Source organism: Bufo bufo, chromosome 3 (genome assembly GCF_905171765.1).
Source record: "Bufo bufo chromosome 3, aBufBuf1.1, whole genome shotgun sequence".
Lineage (NCBI taxonomy): Eukaryota > Metazoa > Chordata > Amphibia > Anura > Bufonidae > Bufo > Bufo bufo.
Window position 1 is genome coordinate 374,908,265 of NC_053391.1, and position 25,815 is coordinate 374,934,079.

Below are 25,815 nucleotides of genomic sequence, written 5' to 3' on the forward strand. Positions count from 1 at the left end.
CTAACCAGGTCAGGGCGTGGCTTAGCATGCCTGGGGGCAGGGTTTTTACGTCCGTCTTCTGAGGGTGGCCTGAATGGCCACCCTACCTGCCCCCTTAACTGTGACCTCCACAGCACTCCACTCCCTTAACAGTGTCATCCACAGTGCTCTGCCCCTTTAAAGCTGACCTACAGCAGTGAAGAAAAATGGCTGGGTTGTTATGGAAACCTGGTGTAAAACTGTGTGTATGTGGAGACTAAGGACCTACGAGCTTCTATTGGCTGATAAGTGACATGTGTATGGACTTCCACATCATCCTGCTGCTCACATTGTTTTGGTAAAGGCACTTGCATGTGCCGAAACACACGTCACCTCTTCTATGAGTGGTGAATAAACCTGATATAATTGCAGTACAAAGGAATGCCGGTTCCTTTCTTCATTCAAGCATCCGGAGTGACGTCCGCTAACCGCGCACCCATACCTTCACGCAGTGCCGCCCGACTATTCGTAACCAGCACACAGTGTGCTGTCTGTGTAATACCGTGAACCGGGGAGGGACCCCCAGGATACAGCGAAGTCATGGAATAAGTAAAGTGACACGGACACCAGCTCTTGATGCAAAAACAGTAACTTTACTGAACAGTAGTATTAACAGTAATAATAACATTCGCTACAGAGAGTATATCACTTGCAATTCAAAATACAGTGAATACTACAAAGTTACATTCTCTTCCCTTAACCCCCAAACAACACTGTTTCACGTGCCCTCAATACTCTCAGCCTAAACGCTGGAGTAACCCTGTAGTGTCCAGAATACCCGATACTCCAGGCTCAGAGTCACGGTACCAGCCCAACTAAACAACCGTACCCAAGCGGTGTACACAGCAGAGCCCGCAAGTCGATACTGTGCCGCAGGGTAACGGACCTGACCGATGGCGCAGACAGCAGAGCCCACAAGTCAATAACCGTGCCGCTGAGTCACTGACCTGGGTATGTCCTGTGTTCACTGGTTGCTCCAAACCGACAGCAAGTCCCTGCCACAACATGTGACCCTGCAGAACCTGTAACTCTGACCCTCTGTTCCGGTCAGCTTCCTGACGTCGATACTCATTCCTGCGAACAGAATCCGGATCAACATGGTTCTCTCATACAGTTCACAAAATGGCAGACTGCTTCTTTTCCAAGCTGAGCAACTTCACCTTTTCTGGCAGCCCCAACTGTTCCACGGCCCTTCCAGCCTTCTGGGAACCGGTCCTCTCTCTCTCTCTGGGAAGCCCTCTGGATTGCTGACCCTGGCCTGGTCTTTATCCGATGGCGACTTACACCAACTCGCAAGTCCTTCCATCGACCATGAGGCCTCACAGGGTCTGTAACCATGTTCCACGGACCTACTAGCCTTCCGGGAACCAATCCTTTCTTCCTTGCACAACATCTGGATTGCTGACAGGCATCAGTCACTTCTGACAGTGACTTTGACCGCTCCAAGTCTCACAGACCCAAGGGTGGCACTAGATCCTGTCTTCCAGCCTCTGCACAAACATGTCTGCTCAGGTCACCATTTCCTGCTCTCTCTCTCTCTCTCTCTGGCACACACACCAGCATGAGTCATCAGCTGTTTTGCATTTTCAAATCCCAGAGTGTGCTGGCTGTAGCTGCAAAACAGTGGCCTCTAGTGCCCAAAATGCCAAATGACAGTTTCAGAAACAGCATTCAAGAAACAGTGGCTGTTTCTCCATCTTACATCCGCATCCGCATTTCCAGAGCGCGGCCCCGATCTTCCAGTCTGCAGCTTCGGAAAAAAATAGAGCATGTCCTATTCTTGTTCGCAATTGCGGACAAGAATAGGCATTTCTATGGGGGTGCCGGCCGGGTGTATTGCGGACAAGCAATGCACTATGGACGTCTGAATGGAGCCTAAGTGTAGTGGAACCTAAGTGAGTGTGAGCTGAAGGGAGAAAGTCACCCTCCCTCCCACCCCTGCAGCTGACATAAGTTGATTTTTGCCTTTATTTTTTCAATCCCCGTCGGCTCAGGAGTGGGAGGGGCGTGCCCTAACCGGATCAGGGGCGTGGCTTAGCGGGACCTGGGGGCACTGTTTAAAGTCTTTTGAGGGTGGACACATTGTGGCAGGGGCGTGTCTGGGCTCCTTCCTGCAAGAGTGACGCCCCTCTGGGCACCTTACTGGTTCATTTGCATATCAAATAAACTGGATTTTCAGAGGATAAAAACAACTATTGCTTGAACAAAGGCACATCTTGAAATAAGGTACTAAGTGCTATTAGGCTATAGCTTTACTGCAATAGCGATTATCCTGGTGACAGATTTCCTTTAAAGCTCTCCTACAGCAGTGAAGTGAAGATAAATGGCTGGGTGGTTATGGAAACCAGAAGTAAAACTGTATGTGGAGGCTGAAGGACCTGAGAGCTTCTATTGGCTGATAAGGGTCATGTAACATAGTAACATAGTAACATAGTACATAAGGCTGAAAAAAGACATTTGTCCATCCAGTTCGGCCTGTTATCCTACAAGTTGATCCAGAGGAAAGCAAAAAAACCTGTGAGGTAGAAGCCAATTTTCCCCACTTTAGGGGAATAAAAAATTCCTTCCCGACTCCAATCAGGCAATCAGAATAACTCCCTGGATCAACGACCCCTCTCTAGTAGCTATAGCCTAATATTATTACGCTCCAGAAATACATCCAGGCCCCTCTTGAATTCTTTATTGTACTCACCATCACCACCTCCTCAGGCAGAGAGTTCCATACTCTCACTGCTCTTACCGTAAATAATCCTTTTCTATGTTTGTGTACAAACCTTCTTTCCTCCAGATGCAGAGGATGTCCCCTTGTCACAGTCACAGTCCTGGGGATAAATAGATGATGGGATAGATCTCTGTACTGACCCCTGATATATTTATACATGTTAATTAGATCTCCCCTCAGTCGTCTTTTTTCTAAAGTGAATAACCCTAATTTTGATAATCTTTCAGGGTACTGTAGTTGCCCCATTCCAGTTATTACTTTAGTTGCCCTCCTCTGGACCCTCTCCAGCTCTGCTATGTCTGCCTTGTTTACAGGAGCCCAGAACTGTACACAGCACTCCATGTGTGGTCTGACTAATGATTTGTAAAGTGGTAGGAATATGTTCTCATCACGGGCATCTATGCCCCTTCTGATGCAACCCATTATCTTATTGGCCTTGGCAGCAGCTGCCTGACACTGGCTTTTGCAGCTTAGTTTGCTGTTTATTAAAATTCCTAGATCCTTTTCCATGTCAGTGTTACCGAGTGTTTTATCATTTAGTATGTACGGGTGACTTGCATTATTCCTTCCCATGTGCATAACTTTACATTTGTCAGTGTTAAACCTCATCTGCCACTTCTCTGCCCAAGCCTCCAATCTATCCAGATCCCTCTGTAGTAGTATACTGTCCTCTTCAGTTTAAATTACTTTACACAGTTTAGTGTCATCTGCGAAAATTGATACTTTACTATGCAAGCCTTCTACAAGATCATTAATAAATATATTGAAGAGAATAGGGCCCAATACTGACCCCTGAGGTACCCCACTAGTGACAATGACCCAATCTGAGTGTGTACCGTTAATAACCACCCTCTGTTTTCTATTATTGAGCCAGTTACTTACCCACATACAGACGTTTTCTCCCAGTCCGAGCATTCTCATTTTATATACTAACCTTTTATGTGGTACAGTGTCAAATGCTTTGGAGAAGTCCAGATATACAACATCCATTGATTCGCCGCTGTCAAGTCTAGAACTTACCTCCTCATAGAAACTGATTAAATTAGTTTGGCATGACCGATCCCTCACGAAGCCATGCTGATATGGCGTTATTTGCTTATTTCCGTTGAGATGCTCTAAGATAGCATCTCTCAGAAAACCTTCAAACAGTTTACCCACAACAGATGTTAAACTTACCGGCCTATAGTTTCCAGGCTCTGTTTTTGGACCCTTTTTGAATATTGGCACCACATTTGCCATGCGCCAATCCTGTGGGACATTCCCTGTCAGTATAGAGTCCGCAAATATCAGAAATAAAGGTCTGGCTATGACATTACTTAATTCCCAAAGGATACGGAGGTGTATGCCATCCGGTCCTGACGATTTGTCTATTTTAATCTTTTTAAGTCGCTGATGTACTTCTTCCTAGGTCAGACAGGACACTTTTAATGGGGAATTTATTTTTACATTCTGCATGTGAACAGGCTTTTATTGGCTATTATGGCTAATGCATTTTTTTGGGAATATCTCGGGAACGGTACATCCTAGAGAGCCGAGACCTGCTCTAAAACCTTCACGGACACCTGATGTACCTGTGTGCCAAATTTCGTGATTGTAAATGCGATGGTGACGATTCCTTTAGCGGACATACACACATACACTCAACTTTATATATTAGATATATAAATATTTTATTATTGTTGATGTTGCCCATATATGATAGTCAAACTAACTGACTTATCCAAATATCAGGGAAAATTCGATTCACAGCGAAACTGAATTGGTAACAAATGAATTTTCCCTGAAATGGCGGTAAAAAAAAAAAATACATACTCATCCATTTACATGTGAAGGGGCCGTCGCGGCCATCTTGATTGAATATACTGCCCGAAATCTTGCACGGGGTGATGTATGATGTTACTACGCCGATGCGCTGTGGTGATGATGTTATTACATCACTGTACGAAAATTTATTTGTGAAATTCAGCAAAGCCGCCAAATTGAGGTTTTTTAATAACTTTGCTAATCTCTAATGATATTCATTCTATTATTAATCACTAAGTAAAAATGTATACTAATTTATGATTTCAACTGTAATAAACTCATCCAGTCCGATATCGAATGACCCATCCTAAGGGTCCATTCACACGTCCGCAATTCTGTTCCGCATTTTGCGGAACGGAATTGCGGACCCATTCATTTCTATGGGGCCATACGATGTGCTGCCCGGGTCCGCATTTCCTTTCCCAAAAAAAATATAACATGTCCTATTCTTGTCCGCAATTGCGGACAAGATTAGGCATATTCTATTATAGTGCCGGCGATGTGCAGTCCGCAAAATGCACATTGCCGGTATCCGTGTTTTGCGGATCCGCAAAACACATACGGATGTGTGAATGGACCCTAATGCCTCATTCACACATCAGTGTTTTGGTCAGTGATTTGCATCAGTGATTTTGAGCCCAAACCCGGTGTGACTCTAAAGACAGAAAAGGTGGAATTCTTTCCCTTATACCTTATCTCTTAGAGGCTCACAATCACTGATGGAAAACACTGACCAAACACTGATGTGTGAATGAGGCATAAGTCTCATGTTGCAGCAGGTATGGATGTCGGCAGAACATTCACTGTGTGCATGGCTCATCAAGTAAAGAGAAAACAATTATAACCACTTCTCGACCGCCCATTGACTATAAACGTCCTTGGGCGGTCGATTTATCTCTGAATGGACGTTCTGGAACGTCCATTCAGAGATCGCAGCTGCACGCAGCTGCAGATCGGGTTGCCCGCTTTCAGTGACAGCAGGGCAACCCTTAGGCCTCTTTCACACGGGCGTCATGTTTTTGGCCCGGATAAGATGCGGGTGCATCGCGGGAAAATGCACGATTTTTCCGCGCGTGCAAAACATTGTAATGCGTTTTGCACGCGCGTGAGAAAAATCGGCATGTTTGGTACTCAAACCCGAACTTCTTCACAGAAGTTCGGGTTTGGGTTGGGTGTTGTGTAGATTGTATTATTTTCCCTTATAACATGGTTATAAGGGAAAATAATAGCATTCTTAATACAGAATGCATAGTACAATAGGGCTGGAGGGGTTAAAAAAATAAAATAAAAAATTTAACTCACCTTAATCCACTTGTTTGCGCAGCCCAGCTTCTCTTCTGTCTTCTTTTTTGAGGAATAGGACCTTTGATGACATGGTCCATCACATGATCTTTTACCATGGTGATGGATCATGTGACGGACCATGTGATGAGCGTAGTGACATCACCACAGGTCCTTTTCCTGTGCACAGCAAAGATGAAGACAGAAGAGAAGAATTTTTTTTAAAAATTTAACCCTTCCAGTCCTATTCTAATTTGCATTCTGTATTAAGAATGCTATAATTTTCCCTTATAACCATGTTATAAGGGAAAATAATAATGATCGGGTCTCCATCCCGATCGTCTCCTAGCAACCGTGTGTGAAAATCGCACCGCATCCGCACTTGCTTGCGGATGCTTGCGATTTTCACGCAGCCTCATTCACTTCTATGGGGCCTGCGTTGCGTGAAAAACACACAATATAGAGCATGCTGCGATTTTCACGCAACGCACAAGTGATGCGTGAAAATCACCGCTCATCTGCACAGCCCCATAGAAATAAATGGGTCCGGATTCAGTGCGGGTGCAATGCGTTCACCTCACGCATTGCACCCACGTGGAAATCTCGCCCATGTGAAAGGGGCCTTAGAGAAGGCAGGGACATGTGACCGCTGGGGACGGAGAGTGCAGGAGCTGTCGGGTCTTTCACAGACCTCGATCACCCCTGCACTGAGGCTGTACAGCGCTGTATAGTGCTGTACAGGTTCTCTGGGGGGTGTATTTCCCCTGTAACTGGGGCTACTATGTCAGCCCCAGTTACAGGAGAAATCAATAGTGGGGAAAAAAAAAAAGTGAAGTTAAATGTCCCCCAGAGGTCTTGTATGACCTTATGGGGGACGAAAAGTGTAAAATAAAAAAATAAAGTGTTAAAATAAAAAAAAAAGGTTTCATATGTAAAAAAAAAAAAAAATCCCCAAGTAAGATTTTTTTTTTAAAAAGTTAAAAATAGAAAAAATAGAATAAAATAGAATAAAATAGACATATTTGGTATTGCTGCGTCCGTGACGGTCGGCTCTATAAATATATCACATGATCCACCCAGTCCGATAAACACCATAAAAAAAATAAAAATGTGTAAAAAAAAAGCCATTTTTGTCACCTTACATCACAAAAAGTGCAACACCAAGTGATCAAAAAGGTGTATATAGCTCTCAGAACATGACACATAAAACATAATTTTTTTGTTTAAAAAATGCTATTATTGTGTTAAAGTGAAATAAAATAAAAAAAGTATACATATTAGGTATCGCCACGTCCGTAACAACCAGCTCTATAAAAATATCACATGACCTAACCCCTCGGGTGAACACCATAAAAAATAATAAAATAAAAACTGTGTAAAAAAAAGCCATTTTTGTCACCTTACATCACAAAAACTGCAACACCAAGTGATCAAAAAGGCGTATGTCCCACAAAATGGTACCAATAAAACCATCACCTCATCCCGCAAAAAATTAGCCCCTACATAAGAAAATCGCTCAAAAAATTTTAAAAACTATAGCTCCCAGAACATGGACACATGAAAACATAATTTTTTTGTTTCAAAAATGCTATTATTGTGTAAAACTTAAATAAATAAGAAAAAATATACATATTAGGTATTGCCACGTCTGTAACGAACTGCTCTATAAAAATGTCACATGACCTAACCCCTCAGGTGAATGTTGTAAAAATAAATTAATAAAAACTGTGCTAAAACAACCAATTTTTTGGTCACCTTGCCCCATAAAGTGTTATACTAAATGATCAAAAAAATCATATATACCCAAAAATAGTACCAATAAAACTGGCACCTTATCCCCTAGTTTCCAAAAATTGTATCACTTTTTGGGAGTTTCTACTGTAAGGGTGCATCAGGGGGGTTTCAAATGGGACATGGCATCTAAAAACCAGTTCAGCAAAATCTGCCTTCCAAAAACCATGCGGCGCTCCTTTTCTTCTGCTCCCTGCCGTGCGCCCTTACATCAGTTTATGACCACATGTGGGGTGTTTCTGTAAACTGCAGAATCAGAGTAATAAAGTAAAGGCATAGAAGCAACATCATTGTTGTTGCAATCGAGTTTGCACTTTAAGGAACAGCAGGAATTTTTGTGGAATTATTGCGGTTGGTACTGCATGAAAATTACTTTTTGTTTGGTGATTCATTTTATTTACAGCGACGCGGGACCGCGATGGGCTCGAATGTGGCTCCGCCCTATGCAAATGCGTATATGTATTCCTTTGAGAAACAATATGTTTACACTGATGAAAACTTTCAAAAATTTGCATTAACCTGGAAAAGGTTCATTGATGACATATTTTGCGTATGGGTGGGGCCACTCGAGTCCCTCCTCCTTTTCTTTGAACATCTGAATAATGTTTGGGATGAACTGAAATTCACATTGATTTACAGTATGACCGTGATTCTGTGAGCTTTTTAGATACTGTGGTGATGAAAAGTGAGGATGGACACCTGTGTACGGATTTATACAGAAAAGACACAGATAAAAAACAGTATTCTGCATTACCATAGTTCCCATCCTTCAGCCTTAAAGAAAGCCATTCCCAAATCCCAGCATATGCGGGTCAAAAAGATTGTGACAGACCCCGAGAAACAACAGAACAGGATGGAGGAAATGACATCCAGGTTTCTGGATAGGGGTTACCCCCAAAAAATACTAACGGAAGCTATAAAAAATAATGGGACACACTCAATTCCCTAAAAACAAGAGTAACCGTATAGCATTTGTGCATAGGTTCCATCCTTTTAATCATCACTTTGATAACATTGTATGGAAACACTGGCATATCTTGACAAAGTCATATCCTACAGTGGAAGAATTTAAAAATATGCCCCTTATCTGCAATAAACGAAGTACAAACTTAAGGGACTAATTAGTCCGTGCAGATGTAGGGAGCATTAAAGGTAGACAGATACAAAGAACCCTAACACATCAAAAATCTGGTACGTTCCCCTGTCTCCACTGTATACAGTGCTCCAATGTTCAAAAGGGCGAATTTTTCTATTACCCACACACTGGAAAACCATATAGGATTAAGGGTTACTATACCTGCGATACAACTAACGTGATTTACCTTATAAAGTGCCACTGCGGTCTGTTATACGTGGGGGAAACCATGCAGACAGTGAGGGACCGCATTGGCAAACATAAATCCACCATACGTAAAAAAAATCTCTTGTTTCCTGTACCATTCCATTTTGATAAGTGCAAACATTCCATCACACAATTGAAGTTTCAGGTAATAGAACGGGTATATCAGCCAAAAAGGGGAGGAGATTTGAAAAAATTGCTATTTAGGAGGGAGGCATTTTGGATCCATACGTTGGATACCATACAACCTAGGGGTTTAAATAGGGACTATGAGATTATGTGTTTTTAATATTTCTAACATTGAGTGTATTCTCTTATAGACCGCAATACCACGTTGAGAATTTGAAGTACTATTTCCCTTTTGCGGCAGTAATGGATTTGAGTAAGATTAGGCACTCCTATATTCCTTATATGTCATTTCCTGTTTGATTAATTAATTGATGATGTCATGACCAGGTGATTTTGTATCTATAAAATGTGGCCAGGTTTCATTTGATGTCATGCAGTTGAGAAAGGCTGGACGGGCCAAAACGAGTCCTGTTAATTTTGTAGTTGTAATAAAGAGTATAAAATACTGGCCAATTGGCTGGTGTTCCTTCTGCTGTTTGCAGTACTACTCACATTCTTAATTTCAGGTGATGATGCATTCTGCACTCTGCACTCTTCTGTTTACCAGACATTTTATTATGTGGCCTATAAATGAAAAGTCATGGATTTGGTACACTGATTATTAACCCCTTCACGCAACATCACGTACATGTACGTGGGGGAATGTGGTGCCTCACCGCATCCCCACGTGCATGTACGTGATCGGCTTTCACTGTCAGCGCAGGGAGCGAAGCGCTGAAGCTTCAGTGAAGCCGGCGTGCTGGGGTTGCTAGGCAACCAGAGAAGCCGGCAGGCCCTGTATAGGCGCTCTGACCCGCCCGCGATCGCTGTGATTGGTCCATTACTGCAGAAGGACTAAACGCAGCGCATCGGGGCAGGTAAGAAGGGGTTAGGGAGGGACTATGTGCTTCTCCTTCTCTGATCGCCCCAATTCCTGTCAGGGAAGCGATCAGAGAAGGAGATAGTGTGAAAATATTCCCGACCTATGACGAGTATACTCATCATGGCGCACTGCTACCGGGCACCTTGGGTCAATGCCGAGGGGGGTCCTGTGACCCCCCCATGTCGGCGATCGCTGCAAACCGCAGGTCAATTCAGACCTGCGGTTTGTAGCGCTTTCTGCAGTTTCTGATCCCCCCTCAGCCCTGTGCTTACCCTTACCCGTCTGCGCAGTTCTGACCAGTACTGAGCAGACGGGGAAGGTTCCGCCTCTCAGGCATCCTGCTGTCCATGGTGCTGAACAGATCTATGCTAAAAGCATAGATCTGTTCAGTGTAAGTAAAATACAGTACAGTACAAAATATATTGTTCTGTACTGTATTATACAGACATCAGACCCACTGGATCTTCAAGAACCAAGTGGGTCTGGGTCAAAAAAAAAGGTTAAAAAAAGTGAAAAAAGTAAAGTTTCAAAAAAACACATTTATCACTGAATAAAAAAAATAAAAATAAAATACACTACACATATTAGGTATCGCCGCGTCCGTAACGACCTGATCTATAAAACGGTCATGTTACTTTCCCCGCACGGTGAACGCCATAAAAATAAAAAAATAAAAACTATGAGGAAATTGAAATTTTGCCCACCTTACTTCCCAAAAAAGGTAATAAAAGTGATCAAAAAAGTCGCATGTATGCCAAAAAAGTACCAATCAAACCGTCACCTCATCCCGCAAAAAATGAGCCCTTACATGAGACAATGGCCCAAAAAATAAAAAAACTATGGGTCTCAGACTATGGAGATACTAAAACATGATTTTTTTTTGTTTCAAAAATGATATTATTGTGTAAAACCCTGATAAATTATAAAAAGGTAGACATATTAGGTATTTCCATGTCCGTAAGAACCTGATCTATAAAAATACCACATGACCTAACCCCTCAGGTGAACACTGTAAAAAAAATTAAATAAAAACGGTGTCAAAAAAGCTATTTTTTTGTTACCTTACATCACAAAAAGTGCAATAGCAAGCGATAGTACCAAAATAGTACCAATCTAACCGTCATCTCATCCCGCAAAAATCATACCCAACCTGAGACAATCGCCAAAAAACAGAAAAAACTTTGGCTCTCAGACTATGGAGTCACTAAAACATGTTTTTTTTTTGTGTCAAAAATGATATTATTGTGTAAAACCTAAATAAATAAAAAAGTATACATATTAGGTATCGTCACGTCCGTAAGAACCTGCCCTATAAAAATAGCACATGATCTAACCTGTCAGATGAACGTTGTAAATAATAAAAAATAAAAACAGTGCCAAAACAGCTATTTTTTGGCAAATTTTCCATTTTAATTCATTTTTTCCCATAACAAAGCAAAGGTTAACAGCCAAACAAAACTCAATATTTATTGCCCTGATTCTTTATTTTATAGAAATGCCCCATATGTGGTCGTAAACTTCTGTATGGCCACACGGCAGGGCGCAGAAGGAAAGGAATGCCATATGGTTTTTGGAAAACAGTTTTTGCTGGACTGCTTTTTTGACACCATGTCCCATTTGAAGCCCCCCCGATGCACCCCTAGAGTATAAACTCCAAAAAATGACCCCATTTTGGAAACTACACCCCTCAAGGTATTCAAAACTGATTTTACAAACTTTGTTAACCCTTTAAGTGTTCCACAAGAGTTAATGGCAAATGGAGATGAAATTTCTGAATTTCTATTTTTTGTTACTTTGCCTCACAAAAAAGTGTAATATAGAGCAACCAAAAATCATATGTACCCTAAAATAGTACCAACAAAACTGCCACCTTATCCCGTAGTTTCCAAAATGGGGCCACTTTTTTGGAGTTTCTAACCAAGGGGTGCATCAGGGGGCTTTAAATGGGACATGGTGTCTAAAAACAATCCAGCAAAATCTGCCTTCCAGAAACCATATGGTGTTCCTTTCCTTCTGCGCCCTGCCGTGTGCCCGTACAGCAGTTTACGACCACATATGGGGTGTTTCTGTAAACTACAGAATCAGGGCCATAAATAAAGAGTTTTGTTTGGCTGTTAACCCTTGCTTTGTTACTGGAAAAAAAATATTAAAATGGAAAATCTGCCGAAAAAGTGAAATTTTGAAATTTAATCTCTATTTTCCATTTATTCTTGTGGAACACCTAAAGGGTTAACAACGTTTGTAAAATCAGTTTTGAATACCTTGAGGGGTGTAGTTTCTTAGATGGCGTCACTTTTATGGAGTTTCTACTCTAGAGGTGCATCAGGGGGGCTTCAAATGGGACATGGTGTCAAAAAAAACAGTCCAGCAAAACCTGCCTTCCAAAAACCGTATGGCATTCCTTTCCTTCTGCGCCCTGCCGTGTGCCCGTACAGCGGTTTACGACCACATATGGGGTGCTTCTGTAAACTACAGAATCAGGGCCATAAATAATGAGTTTTGTTTGGCTGTTAACCCTTGCTTTGTAACTGGAAAAAAAATTTTAAATGGAAAATCTGCCAAAAATGCGAAATTTAGAAATTGTGTCTCTATTTTCCATTAAATCTTGTGCAACACCTAAAGGGTTAACAAAGTTTGTAAAATCAGTTTTGAATACCTTGAGGGGTGTAGTTTCTTAGATGGGGTCACTTTTATGGAGTTTCTACTCTAGGGGTGCATCAGGGGGGCTTCAAATGGGACATGGTGTAAAAAAAACAGTCCAGCAAAATTAGCCCTCCAGAAACCAAACGGCGCACCTTTCACTCTACGCCCCGCTGTGTGGCCATACAGTAGTTTACGGCCACATATGGGGTGTTTATGTGAACAGCAGAGTCAGGGCAATAAAGATACAGTCTTGTTTGGCTGTTAACCCTTGCTTTGTTAGTGGAAAAAATGGGTTAAAATTGAAAATTAGGCAAAAAAATGAAATTCTCAAATTTCATCTCCATTTGCCAATAACTCTTGTGCAACACCTAAAGGGTTAATGACGTATGTAAAATCAGTTTTGAATACCTTGAGGGGTGTAGTTTCTTAGATGGGGTCACTTTTAGGGAGTTTCTACTTTAGGGGTGCATCAGGGGGTTTCAAATGGGACATGGTGTAAATAAACCAGTCCATAAAAATCAGCCTTCCAAAAACCAAACGGCGCACCTTTCACTCTACGCCCCGCTGTGTGGCCGTACAGTAGTTTACTGCCACATATGGGGTGTTTCTGTAAACGGCAGAGTCAGGGCAATAAAGATACAGTCTTGTTTGGCTGTTAACCCTTGCTTTGTTAGTGGAAAAAATGGGTTAAAATGAAAAATTAGACAAAAAAATGAAATTCTCAAATTTCCTCCCCATTTGCCAATAACTCTTGTGCAACACCTAAAGGGTTAACAATGTATGCAAAATCAGTTTTGAATACCTTGAGGGGTGTAGTTTCTTAGATGGGGTCATTTTTGGGTGGTTTCTATTATGTAAGCCTCGCAAAGTGACTTGAGACCTGAACTGGTCCCTAAAAATTGAGTTTTTGTAAATTTCGGAAAAATTTCAAGATTTGCTTCTAAACTTCTAAGCCTTATAACATCCCCAAAAATTTAAATATCATTCCCAAAATAATTCAAGCATGAAGTAGACATATGGGGAATGTAAAGTCATCACAATTTTTTGGGGTATTACTATGTATTACAGAAGTAGAGAAACTGAAACTTTGAAATTTGCAAATCTTTCAAAATTTTTGGTAAATTAGGTATTTTTTTGTGCAAAAAAATAATAATTTTTTGGACTTCATTTTACCAGTGTCATGAAGTACAATATGTGACGAAAAAACAATCTCAGAATGGCCTGGATAAGTCAAAGCGTTTTAAAGTTATTAGCACTTAAAGTGACACTGGTCAGATTTCCAAAAATTGGCCTGGTCCTTAAGGTGAAAATGAGCCCGGTCCTGAAGGGGTTAAACAACACTAGCAAAATTGCAAGTGTTTTTTCTGTAATTTAAAGACACAGGCACAATAAAATATTCCACTCTACTAACACACTGCACACTGGTATAGACAATTTATTATAGTAATAATACAGTTTTGCTATAAAATGCTTTTGCTTTAACACTGACTGAATGCTATCTTGCTGTAATATACAACACATTCAATAACATGGGTATAATAATTCTAGTATGTTCTTGCATTAAAATTGCTGTAACACTGAATGGTATCTTGCAGTAATACACAACACATACAATAACATGGGTATAATCAGGCCCACTTTTGCCATGAGGCGAGATGAGAATCGCCTCAGGCAGCATCTTGTGCATGCTTTGAAGGGGTGGCATCGGCACAGCCTGTGGCCGATGCCCCCTTTGTCAGTAGCGCTCACTAGTATGTAGGAGGCTGGAGAGTGAAACGTTGTGTGCGCTGTACTTACCCCTCCTCCTACTTGCTCTTCTCAAGTCCCACATCGCTATGTCCTGGCTGCCTGCAGCATCAGGACATACAGAGCGCACTCTGACCTGACGTTGCAAGAGGTCAGGTGACTGCAGCGCGGGCCCTGAGAAGAGAAGAAAGCCGGGAGACCACCCGACATAGAGAGGAGAGGCGGAGCAGGAGAGGTAAGTTAATTTATTTATTTTTATGTCTGATCTGAGGTCTGATAAGGGGGGTCTGGAGTTATGATAAGGGGGCTCTGGAGGCCTGATTAGGGATCTGGAGGCCTGATATGGGGCATCTGGAGGTCTGATAAGGGGGTCTGGAGGTCTCATAAGGGGGGTCTGGAGGACTGATAATGGGGTCTGGTGGCCTGATAAGGGGGGTCTGATATGGGGGTCTGGAGGTCTGATATGGAGGGGGTCTGGAGGGCTGATTGGGGGTCTGAGGTCCAATGGGGGGTCTGAAGGTCTGAAATGGGGGTCTGATTCGGGGTCTGTAAGTCTAATGGGGGTCTGATATGGGGTCTGGAGGTCTAATGGGGGTCTGATATTGGGGATCTGAGGTCTGATATGGGGGTCTGTAAGTCTAATGGGGCCCTAGGGGTCTAGAGATCTAATGGGGGTCTGGAGGTCTGATATAGGTGTCTGGAAGTCTAATGGAGGTATGATTTAGGGGTCTGGAGGTCTAATGGGGATCTGGAGGTCTGGTCTGAGGTCTGATATGGGGTCTCAGAGGTCTAATGGGGGTCTGATGGCGGTCTGGTCTGAGGTCTGATACATGGGGGTGCTTGGTCTGAGATGGCGGGTTTTTTACATGGGGGTCTAATGGGGGTCTGATCTGAGGTGTGATATGGGGTCTGACATAGATGTCTAAAGAAGGTCTGGTCTGAGATGAGGGTTTCATCTGAGGTTTTTTATGGGGGTCTGATTTGAAAGGTAAGATGGTATTTTCAGGGGGACTATTTCTGCAGTATAGTATTGGGGAGCACAACGGGCACAGTATTGGGGGGACAGGATGGGGTGTTCAGAAAGTGAGGAGGAGAATGGAAAAGTAGGAAACTAAGATGTCTGTTTGTCAAACTCTGCAGAGAAAAGATATGGCTGAAAGAAATCATCATGGCGGTCTGGTCTGACAAGAAAAGATGAGGACAGAGAATATCTACATCAGAGAGGAGGCGTCACTGGATGTAAGAGGTATGTGGGTCTGTATTACCCTGTATGTTCTGTAGGGCTTTTTTTTTTCATATAAGCGCTGCATTCTCTGCTCTGTTTACCTGCTCACCATTGCAAATGCTGCGGTGGGCAGGTAAACAGAGTAGAGAAAACAGCTCTCATAGCACTGCGTTCTCTTCAAACAGCTGATCTGCCGATCTGTAGGGAATAGATTAGGTTGAGAATTTGGCATGTGGGCGACGTTTCAATTTTTGCCTAATTTTTTTGCCTCAGGCAGCAGAAAAGCTACAATTGGCCCTGGGTATAATTATGGCATTATTGCAGTAAAATATGTTGTAACATTGAATGGTATCTTGCAGTAATATACAACGTGTTCAATAACCTGGGGACAATAATAGCTATTATTGCAGTAAAATGCTTTTGCAGTTATACTGAAAAGTATCTTGTAGTAATATACAATGCGTTCAATTGCACAAGTATAATGTTTGTAGAAAAAAAGCAGCAATTCCTCAGTGTTTGCAGCAGAATGAATGCTATTGCTGTGCTGGCAATAAGCAAACAATGCAGGCTGTTAGTTCATATAAAAAAATATGTTTTTTTTTTTTTTGTAGGATTCTGTAATGTAGAACTTGCTGGCAAACGGTATGAAACAACTGGAACAGTGACCAGTCCCCCACTCTCTATGCTGTTTTCCCTGATAAAACTCTAAAATCTACCCAATTATACCTCCAAATTCTCTCCCTATAATGCTCCTATATTGTCCCTAGTAATTGGCTGGTTTCTGAAATAGTTTTTTGGCAAACATTGCCACAAGATGTCCTTGCCCAGCTTGGAAAAGAATGGGAATGACATTTCTTCCTTCTGAACAGAATTAACTACAGCCTAATTGGTTGAACAGGTTGTTTGTCAGCCTCTGAGCCAATCAGGGCAAGCCCTCCCCAACTTAGTGCCAGTGTCATGTGATCCTTCATCTTCTTCCACCCTCCTGTTTTGTATGTTTTTTATGTGATTCATTCAAAAACAAATAAAAAAAACTTTGGATCTGTTTGACAAATTTTTGTGAAATTCCTCACATATCTAATTTGTTTAGAATTGATTCACTCATCTCTAATCTGGATGCATTTTAACTTCAACCAGGGCTCACAATAAAATCAGGGATTATCTGCAGACTGCCATATGGTTTGCAGTCCACCCACCCAGGTGATGTCAAATCTACCAGCAAGTCAAGATGAAGCAAGGGCATAGGCTGAAAGATAAATAAATTTTCTTTCTTGTTGCCTGTGCTGCCCCCTGCAAAGGGCTGCCCTAGGCATTGGACCTCAAGTGTCTAGTGGAAAATATGGCCCTGACTGTGTGTGGGGATCCATAGTGTTTCTATGATACTTATTAAGATAATGAATACAATAGTATTATATATTTTTGTATTCTAATTATATGTTCTTATTTCTTTGGGCAAATCTTGAAAATATGTACAATGCTCATTTCTATTTACTGTGTGTTCAAGAAATTGGCTGCTTACTTGTAGGATAATGAAATTACGGTAGGAATGTTTGAGGTGTGTTTATGACCTTTAAATATTACTTTTAAATAAAATATCATATGCTCAGACTAAACAATATTATGATTTCCAAAAGACTCTAGTGACAGAAATGCTTTATGACTTATTCAAAGGGCAATCAAACCTTGTTACAATATTTGTTTCTAAAGGAAATGGTGAAATCAGGTCAAGTGCAGTAATCTGAGATACTGTTGGATTAAAGTTTATTAATGAAAGAAACTGTAACCTTAGGAATGTGTTAAACTAGCCAAGCTTTCCTATCAATTTATGTACCATACGTAGGTAGATATTTGTTCCAAATGAAATAAAAGAACAAATCTTATTTTCATTAGTTTAATGCTCTCTTGCAATACATGGACGTTTCTACAATAGTTAAGTTTAACAATATCAGCTGAGCACAAAACCAAAGAACTGGACTTCGCCTATAGCAGTCACCTTTCCACATTCTAACAGTGGCTCATGGTACTCAGATACCCCAGGACTTACAGTAGAGTTGAACTGCACAACAACCGGATTGTTGCAAGAACAACATATATGAAGCATTTGTAAACAATGTCAACATTGGCTGAAAACAAGACATTTAAAATCATCAGTGAATGACAGGAACCAAATGCTGAGGGTTGTAGAAGGAGGAGATGATCCATAAAGGAGTGGATGGCCGATATATGACATGTACAGTAGGTGGATAGCAGATGAATGCCTCCAGACTCCATGGAACTACAGATTCAATAATAAAGAGAAAGCATAGAACAGAATCTGGGAGCCAAACACATGACATACAATATACCTAACAACTAATGTGACATTCACAATGGATCTAAATAGACTCTACAATCAGGAAACCTCCCCAATCAACCAGGCAAGGCTAGATGATAACTAAACCGAAATTCAAATGCAAACTAGCTGAACTTGAAGCAACAAGCTTCTATTAAAATATAATTTTTGCAAGTTTACAATTTCTGTATATCAACTTACTCAACTATGATCTCTTTGTGTGGCTAACAGTTATCTCTCCGTAATCCCCATACACATGCAAGAGTGAGTAATGATAATGTCTATAAAGTGATGCAGACTATGTCAGCGCTACATAAATAAGTAAAGTAAGTAAACTAATAAATAAATCAATAAATGAATGAGTGGCCAGGCTGAATGTCCATGTTTTCTCAATAGGGAGCATTGAGTAAGTTACTGACAGACTTCTTTTGGCAACAGCTTAAGTGCTAAGGACATAAGGATCAGGCATGTTGAAATCCAACACCCAATCTTTCTCTCCCACTACATCTATAAATAAAATCAGGAAGAACGCACACAAATTATATGGTTGGCTGGTCATGCTGAAAATGGCAGGTTTGCCAACATACATCTAAATCCTTGAGTTAATATTGGCTTCTGTCTAGCATGTTATGTTAATCTGAACCTACAGCCTTCTGTTAAGTCAACGGAACCTATATAACATAAGACTAGGGATGAGCGAACCCGAACTGTATAGTTCGGGTTCGTACCGAATTTTGGGGTGTCCGTGACACGGACCCGAACCCGAACATTTTCGTAAAAGTCTGGGTTCAGGTTCGGTGTTCGGCGCTTTCTTGGCGCTTTTTGAAAGGCTGCAAAGCAGCCAATCAACAAGCGTCATACTACTTGGCCCAAGAGGCCATCACAGCCATGCCTACTATTGGCATGGCTGTGATTGGCCAGTGCACCATGTGACCCAGCCTCTATTTAAGCTGGAGTCACGTAGCGCCGCACGTCACTCTGCTATGATCAGTATAGGGAGAGGTTGAAGCTGCGACGTTAGGGCGAGATTAGGCAGATTAACTCCTCCAAAAGACTTCATTCTGTGATCGATATGCAGCTGTGGATCATTGAAGTGCTATTATTGACTTGCTCACTTTTTTGAGGCTGCCCAGAGCGTTTTTAGATCACTTTTTTTCTGGGGTGATCGGCGGCCATTTTGTGACTTGTGGTGCGCCAGCACGAGCTATCACCAAGTGTATTTAACCATCGATAGTGTGGTTATTTTGTGCTATATCCTACATCAGCTGCAGGCTGAGCCTGTGTCACCGAAGTGCATTTAACCATCAACAGTCTGGTTATTTTTTGGCCATATACTACATCAGCTGCAGGCTGAGCCTGTTTCACCCAAGTGCATTTAACCATCAACAGTCTGATTATTTTTTGGCCATATACTACATCAGCTGCAGGCTGAGCCTGTGTCACCGAAGTGCATTTAACCATCAACAGTCTGGTTATTTTTTGGCCATATATTACATCAGGGGCAAGTTGAGCCTGTCACCCAGCGCCTAAAAAATAGACCTGACATTTCTATTCAACCAAATCTGCACAGTTTTAGCTGGTCAAGTTATTTGTAGTGACCGTCAAAGCAGACTTTTTGTTCTGGGTTGAAAAAGCATTCCCAAATTTGCCATTCTGAAAATAACTAGTTTGTGGTATTTCAGGCCTACTTGAAATCTATCCCAAAAAGAAAATCTTACATTGAAGTTATTGATAGTATCATTCAGAAAAACCTAAGACACACGCTAGCGTGCTGATAGAAGTGTCATTCTGTGATTAAACCTATAACTGTCACACAGCGCAAAAAAAAACAGGTCTCACATCTCTATTCAACCAAATCTGCACAGTTTTAGCTGGTCAAGTTATTTGTAGTGACCGTCAAAGCAGACTTTTTGTTCTGGGTTGAAAAAGCATTCCCAAATTTGCCATTCTGAAAATAACTAGTTTGTGGTATTTCAGGCCTACTTGAAATCTATCCCAAAAAGAAAATCTTACATTGAAGTTATTGATAGTATCATTCAGAAAAACCTAAGACACACGCTAGCGTGCTGATAGAAGTGTCATTCTGTGATTAAACCTATAACTGTCACACAGTGCAAAAAAAAAACAGGTCTCACATCTCTATTCAACCAAATCTGCACAGTTTTAGCTGGTCAAGTTATTTGTAGTGACCGTCAAAGCAGACTTTTTGTTCTGGGTTGAAAAAGCATTCCCAAATTTGCCATTCTGAAAATAACTAGTTTGTGGTATTTCAGGCCTACTTGAAATCTATCCCAAAAAGAAAATCTTACATTGAAGTTATTGATAGTATCATTCAGAAAAACCTAAGACACACGCTAGCGTGCTGATAGAAGTGTCATTCTGTGATTAAACCTATAACTGTCACACAGCGCAAAAAAAACCAGGTCTAACATCTCTATTCAACCAAATCTGCACAGTTTTAGCTGGTCAAGTTATTTGTAGTGACCGTCAAAGCAGACTTTTTGTTCTGGGTTGAAAAAGCATTCCCAAATTTGCCATTCTGAAAATAACTAGTTTGTGGTATTTCAGGCCTACTTGAAATCTATCCCAAAAAGAAAATCTTACATTGAAGTTATTGATAGTATCATTCAGAAAAACCTAAGACACACGCTAGCGTGCTGATAGAAGTGTCATTCTGTGATTAAACCTATAACTGTCACACAGTGCAAAAAAAAACAGGTCTCACATCTCTATTCAACCAAATCTGCACAGTTTTAGCTGGTCAAGTTATTTGTAGTGACCGTCAAAGCAGACTTTTTGTTCTGGGTTGAAAAAGCATTCCCAAATTTGCCATTCTGAAAATAACTAGTTTGTGGTATTTCAGGCCTACTTGAAATCTATCCCAAAAAGAAAATCTTACATTGAAGTTATTGATAGTATCATTCAGAAAAACCTAAGACACACGCTAGCGTGCTGATAGAAGTGTCATTCTGTGATTAAACCTATAACTGTCACACAGCGCAAAAAAAAACAGGTCTAACATCTCTATTCAACCAAATCTGCACAGTTTTAGCTGGTCAAGTTATTTGTAGTGACCGTCAAAGCAGACTTTTTGTTCTGGGTTGAAAAAGCATTCCCAAATTTGCCATTCTGAAAATAACTAGTTTGTGGTATTTCAGGCCTACTTGAAATCTATCCCAAAAAGAAAATCTTACATTAAAGTTATTGATAGTATCATTCAGAAAAACCTAAGACACACGCTAGCGTGCTGATAGAAGTTCCATTCTGTGATTAAACCTATAACTGTCACACAGCGCAAAAAAAAACAGGTCTCACATCTCTATTCAACCAAATCTGCACAGTTTTAGCTGGTCAAGTTATTTGTAGCGACCGTCAAAGCAGACTTTTTGTTCTGGGTTGAAAAAGCATTCCAAATTTGCCATTCTGAAAATAACTAGTTTGTGGTATTTCAGGCCTACTTGAAATCTATCCCAAAAAGAAAATCTTACATTGAAGTTATTGATAGTATCATTCAGAAAAACCTAAGACACACGCTAGCGTGCTGATAGAAGTGTCATTCTGTGATTAAACCTATAACTGTCACACAGCGCAAAAAAAAAACAGGTCTCACATCTCTATTCAACCAAATCTGCACAGTTTTAGCTGGTCAAGTTATTTGTAGTGACCGTCAAAGCAGACTTTTTGTTCTGGGTTGAAAAAGCATTCCCAAATTTGCCATTCTGAAAATAACTAGTTTGTGGTATTTCCGGCCTACTTGAAATCCATCCCAAAAAGAAAATCTTACATTGAAGTTATTGATAGTATCATTCAGAAAAACCTAAGACACACGCTAGCGTGCTGATAGAAGTGTCATTCTGTGATTAAACCTATAACTGTCACACAGCGCAAAAAAAAACAGGTCTCACATCTCTATTCAACCAAATCTGCACAGTTTTAGCTGGTCAAGTTATTTGTAGTGACCGTCAAAGCAGACTTTTTGTTCTGGGTTGAAAAAGCATTCCCAAATTTGCCATTCTGAAAATAACTAGTTTGTGGTATTTCAGGCCTACTTGAAATCTATCCCAAAAAGAAAATCTTACATTGAAGTTATTGATAGTATCATTCAGAAAAACCTAAGACACACGCTAGCGTGCTGATAGAAGTGTCATTCTGTGATTAAACCTATAACTGTCACACAGCGCAAAAAAAAAAACAGGTCTCACATCTCTATTCAACCAAATCTGCACAGTTTTAGCTGGTCAAGTTATTTGTAGTGACCGTCAAAGCAGACTTTTTGTTCTGGGTTGAAAAAGCATTCCCAAGTTTGCCATTCTGAAAATAACTAGTTTGTGGTATTTCAGGCCTACTTGAAATCTATCCCAAAAAGAAAATCTTACATTGAAGTTATTGATAGTATCATTCAGAAAAACCTAAGACACACGCTAGCGTGCTGATAGAAGTGTCATTCTGTGATTAAACCTATAACTGTCACACAGCGCAAAAAAAAACAGGTCTCACATCTCTATTCAACCAAATCTGCACAGTTTTAGCTGGTCAAGTTATTTGTAGTGACCGTCAAAGCAGACTTTTTGTTCTGGGTTGAAAAAGCATTCCCAAATTTGCCATTCTGAAAATAACTAGTTTGTGGTATTTCAGGCCTACTTGAAATCTATCCCAAAAAGAAAATCTTACATTGCAGTTATTGATAGTATCATTCAGAAAAACCTAAGACACACGCTAGCGTGCTGATATAAGTGTCATTCTGTGATTAAACCTATAACTGTCACACAGCGCAAAAAAAAACAGGTCTCACATCTCTATTCAACCAAATCTGCACAGTTTTAGCTGGTCAAGTTATTTGTAGTGACCTTAAAAGCAGATTTTTTGTTCTGGGTTGAAAAAGCATTCCCAAATTTGCCATTCTGAAAATAACTAGTTTGTGGTATTTCAGGCCTACTTGAAATCTATCCCAAAAAGAAAATCTTACATTGAAGTTATTGATAGTATCATTCAGAAAAACCTAAGACACACGCTAGCGTGCTGATAGAAGTGTCATTCTGTGATTAAACCTATAACTGTCACACAGCGCAAAAAAAACAGGTCTCACATCTCTATTCAACCAAATCTGCACAGTTTTAGCTGGTCAAGTTATTTGTAGTGACCGTCAAAGCAGACTTTTTGTTCTGGGTTGAAAAAGCATTCCCAAATTTGCCATTCTGAAAATAACTAGTTTGTGGTATTTCAGGCCTACTTGAAATCTATCCCAAAAAGAAAATCTTACATTGAAGTTATTGATAGTATCATTCAGAAAAACCTAAGACACACGCTAGCGTGCTGATATAAGTGTCATTCTGTGATTAAACCTATAACTGTCACACAGCGCAAAAAAAAACAGGTCTCACATCTCTATTCAACCAAATCTGCACAGTTTTAGCTGGTCAAGTTATTTGTAGTGACCGTCAAAGCAGACTTTTTGTTCTGGGTTGAAAAAGCATTCCCAAATTTGCAATTCTGAAAATAACTAGTTTGTGGTATTTCAGGCCTACTTGAAATCTATCCCAAAAAGAAAATCTTACATTGAAGTTATTGATAGTATCATTCAGAAAAACCTAAGACACACGCTAGCGTGCTGATAGAAGTGTCATTCTGTGATTAAACCTATAACTGTCACACAGCGCAAAAAAAAAACAGGTCTCACATCTCTATTCAACCAAATCTGCACAGTTTTAGCTGGTCAAGTTATTTGTAGTGACCGTCAAAGCAGACTTTTTGTTCTGGGTTGAAAAAGCATTCCCAAATTTGCCATTCTGAAAATAACTAGTTTGTGGTATTTCAGGCCTACTTGAAATCTATCCCAAAAAGAAAATCTTACATTGAAGTTATTGATGGTATCATTCAGAAAAACCTAAGACACACGCTAGCGTGCTGATAGAAGTGTCATTCTGTGATTAAACCTATAACTGTCACACAGCGCAAAAAAAAACCAGGTCTCACATCTCTATTCAACCAAATCTGCACAGTTTTAGCTGGTCAAGTTATTTGTAGTGACCGTCAAAGCAGACTTTTTGTTCTGGGTTGAAAAAGCATTCCCAAATTTGCCATTCTGAAAATAACTAGTTTGTGGTATTTCAGGCCTACTTGAAATCTATCCCAAAAAGAAAATCTTACATTGAAGTTATTGATAGTATCATTCAGAAAAACCTAAGACACACGCTAGCGTGCTGATAGAAGTGTCATTCTGTGATTAAACCTATAACTGTCACACAGCGCAAAAAAAAACAGGTCTCACATCTCTATTCAACCAAATCTGCACAGTTTTAGCTGGTCAAGTTATTTGTAGTGACCGTCAAAGCAGACTTTTTGTTCTGGGTTGAAAAAGCATTCCCAAATTTGCCATTCTGAAAATAACTAGTTTGTGGTATTTCAGGCCTACTTGAAATCTATCCCAAAAAGAAAATCTTACATTGAAATTATTGATAGTATCATTCAGAAAAACCTAAGACACACGCTAGCGTGCTGATAGAAGTGTCATTCTGTGATTAAACCTATAACTGTCACACAGCGCAAAAAAAAAACAGGTCTCACATCTTGTCACTACCAGAGCTTTGGGACGTTCTCACAGCTCTGTTTCTCCACCCCTGTGATGATGTCACTACTAGAGCTGGGAGGAGTTTTCTGTTTCCTTCCTCCCAGCTGTTCCTCCTCCGTTTGATTCCCCTGCCTTTATATTCCCCCTCCTCCTATTGTAGGTGTGGATTATATTTCTCATTTGGGTTGTAGCTCTTGCTTGAGTATCTTCCCTTGTATGCTATCCTTTCACTGGACCTGTGTTCTGCTGCAGCAAGTACTCCGGATATTGCCAGCCTGTCTTTGGATCCGTCTTCACTGCGGCTGCAGCCCTTCAGCTAAGTGTGCAGACATTGCTGTGTATCTGTGTGTTTTCTGACTGGATCCGAGGCGACCACGGTTCCCTCCATATACTGAGCAGGGCACCGGTGGCCGTGCCCCTTCCACTATTGTAGGGGTTACAGTGGTCATCAGTCTTAGGTACACGGGCATGCCTCCTTCCACCATTTGGATCCGGGCATGAGCTTAGCAGCATAGGGAGAGCTTTTGAGGGTCTGACAGGGGTCACCCTTTATCCTCCCTAGTTTGGGTCCGGTCAGTAGCTCTATTTTCTGTGCATGCTCTTGTTGCTCACATACAGCCGTGACATTATAATCCACCTAAACCGTCTTTTTTGACATGGATCCGCTTTCTGGCCTGGTTGACCGCATGCTGGGTCTTTCTTTGGAGGTAGCGGATCTCCGTCAATCTATGACTCAGCTTCAAGCATTGGGCTCTGCTCCGGCCCATGGAGTCTGTTGCGAGCCAAAGGTCTCACTTCCGGAAACGTTCTCCGGGGGCAGTGAGAGTTTTGTTCGCTTCAGAGAGGCATGCAAACTCCATTTTTGCTTGTGTCCACATTCCTCTGGTAATCAGGAGCAGAGGGTGAGGATTGTCATCTCCTTGCTCAGGGGTAATGCTCAGACTTGGGCTTTTTCGCTGCCATCAGGGGATCCCTCCCTTCGATCCGTAGAAGGATTTTTTGTGGCCCTGGGGCAGATATATGATGACCCGGATCGTGTTGCACTGGCCGAATCTAACTTACGTTTTTTATGCCAGAGCAAACTGTCTGCGGAGCTTTATTGTTCTGAATTTCGGAGATGGGCAGCTGATTCAGGTTGGAATGATGCTGCACTCCGGAGTCAGTTCTGTCATGGTCTCTCAGAGAGATTGAAAGATGCGTTTGCTTTCCATGAGAGACCAACGTCCTTAGAGTCTGCCATGTCATTGGCGGTACGCCTTGACAGGCGTCTAAGAGTAAGAAACGAGACCTCTCTGTCCAGCCATTGTCAGTCTAGGGGCAGTGGTGCGGACTCATTCAGTGTGCAGGGGCCTCATC